The sequence below is a fragment of the Silene latifolia genome, chromosome 10 (assembly GCF_048544455.1).
Source record: "Silene latifolia isolate original U9 population chromosome 10, ASM4854445v1, whole genome shotgun sequence".
In the NCBI taxonomy this organism is placed as follows: Eukaryota; Viridiplantae; Streptophyta; class Magnoliopsida; order Caryophyllales; family Caryophyllaceae; genus Silene; species Silene latifolia.
Window position 1 is genome coordinate 87,820,710 of NC_133535.1, and position 9,517 is coordinate 87,830,226.

Consider the following 9,517-nt stretch of genomic DNA (forward strand, 5'->3'; position numbering starts at 1 on the left):
AATGGCATTCGGGGTCTCTTTACTCGGTCGGTTTGAGTCGGTAAGTGTCCGGGAGCTCGAGTGGTACTCTTACTAGCCTATTGAGAAATTTGGCTCTCTAGTAGCTTCATCCCGGCCTCTCTAGCTTGGGACTCCTTCAAAGAGCAAGTTCTTAAACTCAAGAAAAATCGGAATTGGGATTGTTGCCTTTGCGGCACATATAGGGAGGTTTTTGGTATTGTTGTTGCTTATAATGAGGGGGCACATAAACTTGCTGCTGCTTTCTTTTGTGGAGGTTGAGTCGGATTCGGACAATCTGCTACTCCACCTTAAGTTGGGGTGGACATTCGGCTCATAGTACGTGTTTGTCTCGCTATAGTGTTGAAAGGCGGACAAGACTCAAAGGGAACAGAACAATTCTCTCTCGAGACATGCCCCTCGGCTCCACATCTTCTACGAGGCACGAAAGGACCGTCTCAAAAAACAGCGTTAACGTGGTACATCCCACCTTTAGAAGCTCCTCCCAATTCATATTTGTCAAACCTTGCGGTGAGAGCTTCTAGTGCGAAGAACAGAGGAAGATTCAGCAGCTCTCCTCTGGTTTCCTCTCGAATTCCCATATTCAGCCTTATGAGTGGCCAAATCATCGATGATCTTCCACCCCTTAGTCTCTCCCATGTTCTCAGCAAATCGGCCATTGGCTGCAGCATCCAAAATAGCCCTCTGATCGTCATACAGCCCATTATAGAACTGGTTGCAAAGACTAGATTTTTCGAACCCATGGTGCGGTATGGTTCACACCAGTTTCTTGAAACGGACCCATGCTTCATGAAAGTTCTCATCAGGCCCTTGTTTAAAGCTCGTGATCTGAGCTCTAATGGCATTCATCTTCGAGGCAGAGAAGTACTTTTTGTAGAATGCCAGGGCTAAGGAATTCCAGTCGGTGATCCCATGAGCGGCTCGGTCCAGATCTCTATACCACTCCCTTGCAGCATCACGAAGGGAGAAAATGAACACGGTCTCCTTGATCTGATCTTGGGTCACACCGGCCGGCGGGGGTATAGAGCAGCAATAATCAATAAAAATCTCCATGTGCTTGGCTGCATCTTCATTTGCGACTCCCATTACCGTTTCTCTCAACCAGGTTAATATAGGAAGGCTTTGGCTCGAATTTTCTCGCCTCCCCAGGTAGTTCGAATCCTTTGTAGAGATTCGCAGCTGTAGGCTCTGAGTGACTAGCAATGGTTGCTTCTTCAGCCATGACTTGGATTTTTGGAGAAGTAACTGTCTCAGCTGAAAAAGTAGAGGCAGGAGATGTAGGTGGATCTCCTTCGAACAGGGCGTTCTCGTAGTAGCTTGACAGAGTACTCAGCTCTTCCTCTGTCGGTAATACCCTTTGTGATCGTCTCAACTCGCGCAAGGATTTCTCGATCTCACGATTTAATGGTACTAGTTCGCCACCCTGTGACCTGCGCATAAGAAGAAACTACAAAAAGAATATAAGAAAAGTTTAAGGAACGGAAGTCCCTTAAACTAAAGAAAGACTAAATAAAACAACTAAAAATTAGAACAATTGCCTCCCCGGCAACGGCGCCAAAATTTGATACCCGTCGTGAGGTGTCAAAAATAAATTTATAAATCTATAATCTCCAACTACAACTATAACTATTTCTAGTTGTTTAAATTCGGTCTAAGGTAACAATAAGGTGGAGGTTTGATTGGATTTGGTCTACAACTAATGAGCAATAAAATAAAGTGAACTAAGCAAACGAATGAAATCAAGTATAAAAAGAGGTACTAGGATGGTCAGTTCGTTATAGCTTCGGCGGCAGCATACTAAACAGGTCTAAATCGAACACATGAGGCGGGAAATAAAGAGGTCCTCTCGGTCCACTCTTAACAAATAGCATCTTTCGATCTCGCTATAGGTCCCTAATATCACTAATACTAACTTTCGTCCTGAAAAGTGACTAACGGTCTAAACTTTACCTATCTTTCGATCTCAGCATAGTTTAGTCATTTTAATTGGTGATCTAACAACTGTCCCTATCTTTCGATCTAATGGGTCAGTCATAAATTAAGCATCTAACTGGTCGCATGCATTCGATTCGTTAAATACAACATTAAAATCAATTAAAACGAAGGGTAACCTCACGTGGTCAGTCGATCGACCAGGTATGACAGTCGATCGACTGACACGCGATTTCAGTCCAAATTAATACTACGCCGCCTACGCCATAATTCCTCTACATCCTAGCACAAATAATTTAGCTACTCATGGCTATGGCGAAAATAACAATAATATTGACGATAAAGACTACTGAATTCATGCTAAAAACAGTAGAACAAACAATTAACATAAAGCGATAAAACGGTTTCGGGAACCTAACTAGCAATTCTAAACTAATAACGAAATAAAGATGAACTGAAAGTAGAACAGAAGGAATACCGAAAAATTGCAGAAGAATAGTAACGGAATGATTAGAAGTATGAATGAAAATCCGATGCAACCAATATTTCAAACCCTAACTATGATATTCTAAAACTGAATGTGAAACTTAGATAAAAACTGGATCAAAACTGGATGCCCTATCTGATGTTCTAGGTTACGTTATATAGCAAACATACGTAACACTTATTATCAAAACCTAAACATAATGGGCTTCAAGTTCCTCGATCTTTTAATTCTCTTCTGGGATAGCAGCTTGGTCGATCGACTAAGCATGGAAGTCGATCGGCTGCTCTTCAGTGTACAGTAGCTTCTGGAACCCGCAGGTTGGTCGATCGACTGATGGTAGTGGTCGATCGACTGCTTGAGCTGCTACTTGACTTCTATAATCTCGTGGATTTGTCTTTTGGGCCTTGAATTGCGCACCAAGCTCGTTCCTTAAGCGAATACTTCACGCCAAATGCAATGCAGGATACTCGGGGACGGATTTAGCTCGATTTCCGCTGGATTCTTCACATTTCTGCAATAAAGTACAAAAACACGAAAGTAGACGGAAATGGGGGAAATGGTAGCTTAAACTACACAAATGAGCTCTGAAATGCGTGTAAAATGGGATGTAAAACATCATATAAAAGACACGCATCAACTTGCATAGACAAACGTAATATTATCGACTTAAATTGATCAAATTGACAATTATAATGATTAGATCATTATAAGTCCATAAGCTATGAATTTGATTCTCCGTATCCTATTGTTACCAAAAGTAACAACTTACTTATGTAAGATCAATTATAAAGTTATGTTGAGTTATTGAACTCATATATTAGAGAATTTGCAATACAAAACGGACACATTATTCTAAACGGATGGTCAACCAGGAGATACCTAAAATAGAGAGTCTATTTAACAAATGACATGGATCAAATTCGCATATAACATGAATCAAGCTGCCATGATAGGGCTGGTCTTTTATGAGCTAATGCGTTAGTCTAAAGAAACTTCTAATACTCTACCATATGTATGTTTGTGACTCACAAAGCTATCTCTCAAGAAGATAGATGTATTTCTGAGAGATAGAGTGGGAGTAGATTGGATCGTCATAAACATGTCTTATAGTTAATGTGTTACTTTGTGAAAGTAATGAAACTATAATCTATACAGATAGAGTGGGAGTATAGTTCAGTGGGAGTTTAGCACACATGTCTTGCTGTTAAAATATTGCTTTGAAAAAGTAATGGTATTGTCCTAAATCGACCTTGTTACATATGAGCAATAGCATTACAATCCAAAGATTGTTACTCAAAGAGTAGATTTACTTAAAGGCGAGGGTCTCCTTAAGGTGAATAGAGCTTTAGAGTACTCAAATGCATAGATTGACATAAAGATGTTGATCAAGATAAATAATGTTAGGAATTGCAGTATTTCATTTTAATGAAGAATGACAAATGATAATTAAAATTCGCTTTTCTAAAATGGGAATTTAGAGAAGGAGGTGTTTGGAACACAAAACCTTAGATGAAGATCTAAGAATGCTAACATGTTATGCGTAGTTTTCTTAAGTGATCCCGGAATGGTCTTAAGCAAGCATTAAATGATTATACTTTTCGTTCATGTGATAATTGAGAATGGGTTCATTCACATGAGTGAAGAATCATGATTATACATGAAGTTAAGTGGGAGCTAGAATTATTTTTCCATGTCTTATATGTTGATAACATATTACTTATTGAGAATAATGTACCAATGCTCTCTTCTGTGAAACAGTGATTGGGAGACTAGGAAAAGGTGCAGTATACTTTAGATTTCTGAATCTATGTGAGAGAATATTGGCATAGAATTGTTAGTCTTATGATGATAAGATATTTCGTATCTGTTTAACATCAACAAGGTTGAGTAGGTTATTCATGTTGATGAAAGTATAATTACTATGATGGAGTCATAGTCGTTCACTGAACCTATTAAGTTATTTTGATTACATGAAATTAATTGCTAATGTTTCCGCCATTAGAATGATCATGTATGCCAACAGACGCACGTGTTGTGATGAACTATATGCTAGGAGCATAATGAGTTAATAACAAGATAATTCCCATGATATGACTTGTGAAAGCGTTAAAGAACATCCTTGAGATTCTTGAGAAGAATCAAGGATTCGTTCATATGTTTGGATGATAAACTAAGTTATGTGTTGAAGGGTTGCACAAACTTTAGTTTCCAAACCGAAAAGGATTTGTTGAAATCCTAGGATGTCTTATTGACTTAGGAGTAAGAGACTAGAAAAGTGTTTTAGTTTTGCACATTGCAAATTCTACAAAAGGAATCTAAGTAAATTGTGATAAAATGGTCAACGTAGGGATTAAGGGTGAATCCCTCTACTAATGACTTTATCACAAGTTATGCGATAACAGTGGGAGCATCTTTCAAGTTAAAGAGCCCAAGTATGGTAAGAAGTCTAGACATATACTTAGATAAATTCATGTTATTAGAAATAACGTTGAATAGAAGGAAATAGCAATTGACAAAGTTGGAATATATGGATATAGGGTATATCCACTTGCCAAGCTTTTATTGCATTTCAACGAGTGTAAAAGGTACACTAAAGATTATAAGATATGAAGTAGTAATAGTGTATTGACTATTCATATGTGATAATCGCATTTATCGTTTGAGTTTTATTAAAACTCACCCATTACTTTTTTAAATCCAAATGGGTTGTAAAGACAAATTGAACCCCATTAATGTGAACTAGATTGACATGGTATTTGTCTCTAGTTACTTATATGAGGTGACGTCTTCAAGTGACTAGAGTGTAATGCGATTGATGGCAAGTTCAAGTGTCATAGAGTCATACGGGATGACTAGTCGATCACATTGGCAGACTGTATGGGACACTCTATCGGGCAGTGACCGCTTTTAGAGTTCTGGTAATTCATAAAGCCCGGTCGTGGCAAGAGCTACTATAGTATTCTTTTGAGTCAATTCTTGACTAGAGACTATTCCCCCAAGTTGGCACAATTTTCTGATTGGCTTTGATTTATGCTCTACGACTGTCGTAAATGAGGTCAAATGGGTATATTTTGGGTTATGATGAACTGTGGCTAAACAAAGGGAATAGTGCGATAGGAATTGTCTATCCCTTGTCAGGGTTGTTTGAAATCTCAAGGCCACTCGAGGAGTAGTGAACTGGAAATGTGTGGCCACGCTCGGAAGGTATCTATGGTAGATAATTCCGGTCAGACAGTTACTCTCCAGATCGAGAAAACCACTCAAGATATGATCAAGTGCAAGTACGACCTACGAGACACCTTGCATTGAGTTGGAGATTGTAATAGGACAAGAGAATTGGGGACGCACACTTGTCTCGGACAAGTGGGAGATTGTTGGAATATGTGTCCTCAACAATAGTGCGGTCACATGATTTAATATCATAATTAAATCTCATAATAATAATACGTAAGGGATGATTCATTATATAATCAATTGATCATCATTAATCGGTAATGATTGGCTGACTAGAGTTTGACATTACTGTCGTATGACGGTGGTGGTCAGTTGATCCCTTAAGGTCACACCTAAAGGACAACTCCCTTAATGGATAAATTGATTAATTGTATGACGATACAAGTTAATCAATTCCTTAAAATTGAACAATTCAATTGTGAGAGAGAATATTTATATCTTATTGTAATGGGATTAAATAAGATTCATTTTAGTAATTGAAATACTTTATTACTAAAATTCTTTATTGTTTGAGAAACAATTGAGATAAGAATAAATGGTTAATTATAATTACAAGATGTTGTGAATTATAATTATATGACCCATTTTATTTATGTGATCAAGTATCACTAGTCAATTTGTTGTATGTAATTTAATTAATTTATAAAATGAGATTTATGTGATAAATATGCATTAAATTAATTAATAACATGTAAAATACTATATTTAACATATTGTGTGACAAATGAAAAATTGACAAAATAAAATGGTTGTCCATTTTATGTAGGTTGGACCGAAATGGAGGGAATGTTAGTGGGTTATGGTTGTTTTATTTTATTTGATAAAATAGGATGATGATGCATACCTACAACTAGCCTTACACCTACTCTTACACATCTTACACATCCAATTCTTGTGAAGACAAAAAGGGGAAAGTAAGATGCCCTCTTTGGACACACCCTACCCGGCCTCCACCTCCTCTTTATGAGAACTTTGTTCTCATTTTTCCATTCACTCATTCATTCACATTTTCTACATGCAAAACATTCTCATATTCTCTCAATCTCTCTAAAACAAGTTTTTAGAAATACAAGCATTTGTTCATCCATTCTAATATCAAAATAAGATTACTAGTGTAGTAATAGTAATAATATTAGAATTAATTTTAAGGGTACTAGTTTATTAATCTAGTTAATTAGTATACTAGTTTAAGGGATTAGTCTTGGGTGCAATCAAAGGAGAATCTCCACTTTGGGATTTTTAGAGGATCATCCATCTTTTTAAGCTCAAGAACAAATAAGGAAGGTGACCTTATTTGTGCCCATATTTTCGAACCATCCTACAATGTAAGGGACATTGTTTTTCTTATAAATCTCTTATTTTGTTATGCATGCACTAGATCTAAAGAACAAATAATTAAGAAGTTAATTAGTTCACTATTAGAGGAATCTAATAAGAGGTAAATAAACCTAACAATGTATAGTATATCGTATTGCATATTATTATTATCATCATTACAACTTATTATTATTATTATTTTTATTTTTATTATTATTATTATTATTATTATTATTATTATTATTATTATTATTATTATTATTATTATTATTATTATTATTATTATTATTATTATTATTATTATTATTATTATTATTATTATTATTATTATTATTATTATTATTATTATTATTATTATTATTATTATTATTATTATTATTATTATTATTATTATTATTATTATTATTATTATTATTATTATTATTATTATTATTATTATTATTATTATTATTATTATTATTATTATTATTATTATTATTATTATTATTATTATTATTATTATTATTATTATTATTATTATTACTACTACTACTACACTACTACTACTACTACTCACACTCTCTACTACTATTGCTATTTGCTATTTGCTATTGCTATTACTATTGCTATTACTATTGCTATTACTATTGCTATTATTATTATTATTATTATTATTATTATTATTATTATTATTATTATTATTATTATTATTATTATTATTATTATTATTATTATTATTATTATTATTATTATTATTATTATTATTATTATTATTATTATTATTATTATTATTATTATTATTATTATTATTATTATTATTATTATTATTATTATTATTATTATTATTATTATTATTATTATTATTATTATTATTATTATTATTATTATTATTATTATTATTATTATTATTATTATTATTATTATTATTATTATTATTATTATTATTATTATTATTATTATTATTATTATTATTATTATTATTATTATTATTATTATTATTATTATTATTATTATTATTATTATTATTATTATTATTATTATTATTATTATTATTATTATTATTATTATTATTATTATTATTATTATTATTATTATTATTATTATTATTATTATTATTATTATTATTATTATTATTATTATTATTATTATTATTATTATTATTATTATTATTATTATTATTATTATTATTATTATTATTATTATTATTATTATTATTATTATTATTATTATTATTATTATTATTATTATTATTATTATTACTACTCTTACTACTACTCTTTACTACTACTGCTACTGCTACTACTACTGCTACTACTACTGCTATTTGCTATTGCTATTGCTATTACTATTGCTATTGCTATTGCTATTGCTATTGCTATTACTATTATTATTATTATTATTATTATTATTATTATTATTATTATTATTATTATTATTATTATTATTATTATTGTTATTGTTATTGTTATTATTATTTTATTATTCCGTCTCATAACATAACTCGTAGAAATATAATATAATTTTATAAAGTATATTTACCCATTTACGGTTGACTAGCCTTTGACCAAGGTAATAAATACGGGGTATTACAATTGGTGTATATATACGTGCTTAATCTATGTCGGCTTAAGATAGCTTTACATTTTATACTTGCATACTCACCTTAGACGTGTCATATTAAGGGTGATGGTTATATTTCTCACCGCATCATCTGATGAGGCTGTCGCAACCTATCAAAAATAAACCAACTGGTCTCTAACTAATATAGCTAGGGAAGTCGGAATCGTATCCACAGGGAGGCTAATTGTGATCTACTTGCTAATTCAAGTCTGTCTAAGTAATCAAATGGGGTTTGTTTGATTTGTGTTCTAAACTGAAGCAATAAAATAAAAGGTTTAAAGAGAGAAATTAAGTCGAGAAAAATATAAGAGAAATGAGCTAGGACATCGGTTCAACATGGATTATACGGGTCATAGGTCTGTCTCAATTACCGCTCTATAGGGCAGTGAAAAGGTCCTCTCAGTCCGCTATTCACCCTAGAATGCTTCTAGCGGGCTCTCGCAAATTACTAGGGCACTTTAATGTGTGTAACAGGTCTAACCCTTTCCAGGCTTTCGATCTTAGGTCGGGGCTGACCAATATAATTAATTAATTACGTCGACTTAACTAATTAAAAGCAATTGAATGTCACAATTAACAACATAGACCAATTATATCGACCAATCTAATCACCCAAATAAGACCGTCTCAATCCATGTCTCCCCTAAATCCTAGCAAAAGGGGATTTAGCTACTCATAATGAAATTTGCAATAATAATTGAATAAGACGATAAAGGGAAAGAATTCATAATGAAATTAATTGAGAAATAATATAATATAAATTAAGACTAATAATAATAAGAAGAGAAATAGATGAGATTAACAAGGAAGAGCAAAAGGGAAAAGAGGAATTAAAATTACCAATTATGATCGAAGTTTGAGCAATAGAGAAGAAGGGATAAATTCAATCTAGATCTAAAAGTTTGAGAAAGTTTCTACGTAGTAATGTTT

The 9,517-nt window shown here is 32.6% G+C and overlaps 1 non-coding gene across 1 annotated transcript; it reads left to right on the forward strand.

Annotated features, from left to right (window-relative positions):
• The first annotated feature begins 754 nt into the window (after positions 1-754).
• On the forward strand, positions 755-861 carry LOC141609830 (small nucleolar RNA R71). Its single transcript, XR_012527738.1, has one exon. It is a non-coding gene; the product is annotated as a small nucleolar RNA R71 (small nucleolar RNA).
• The last annotated feature ends 8,656 nt before the right edge of the window (positions 862-9,517 follow it).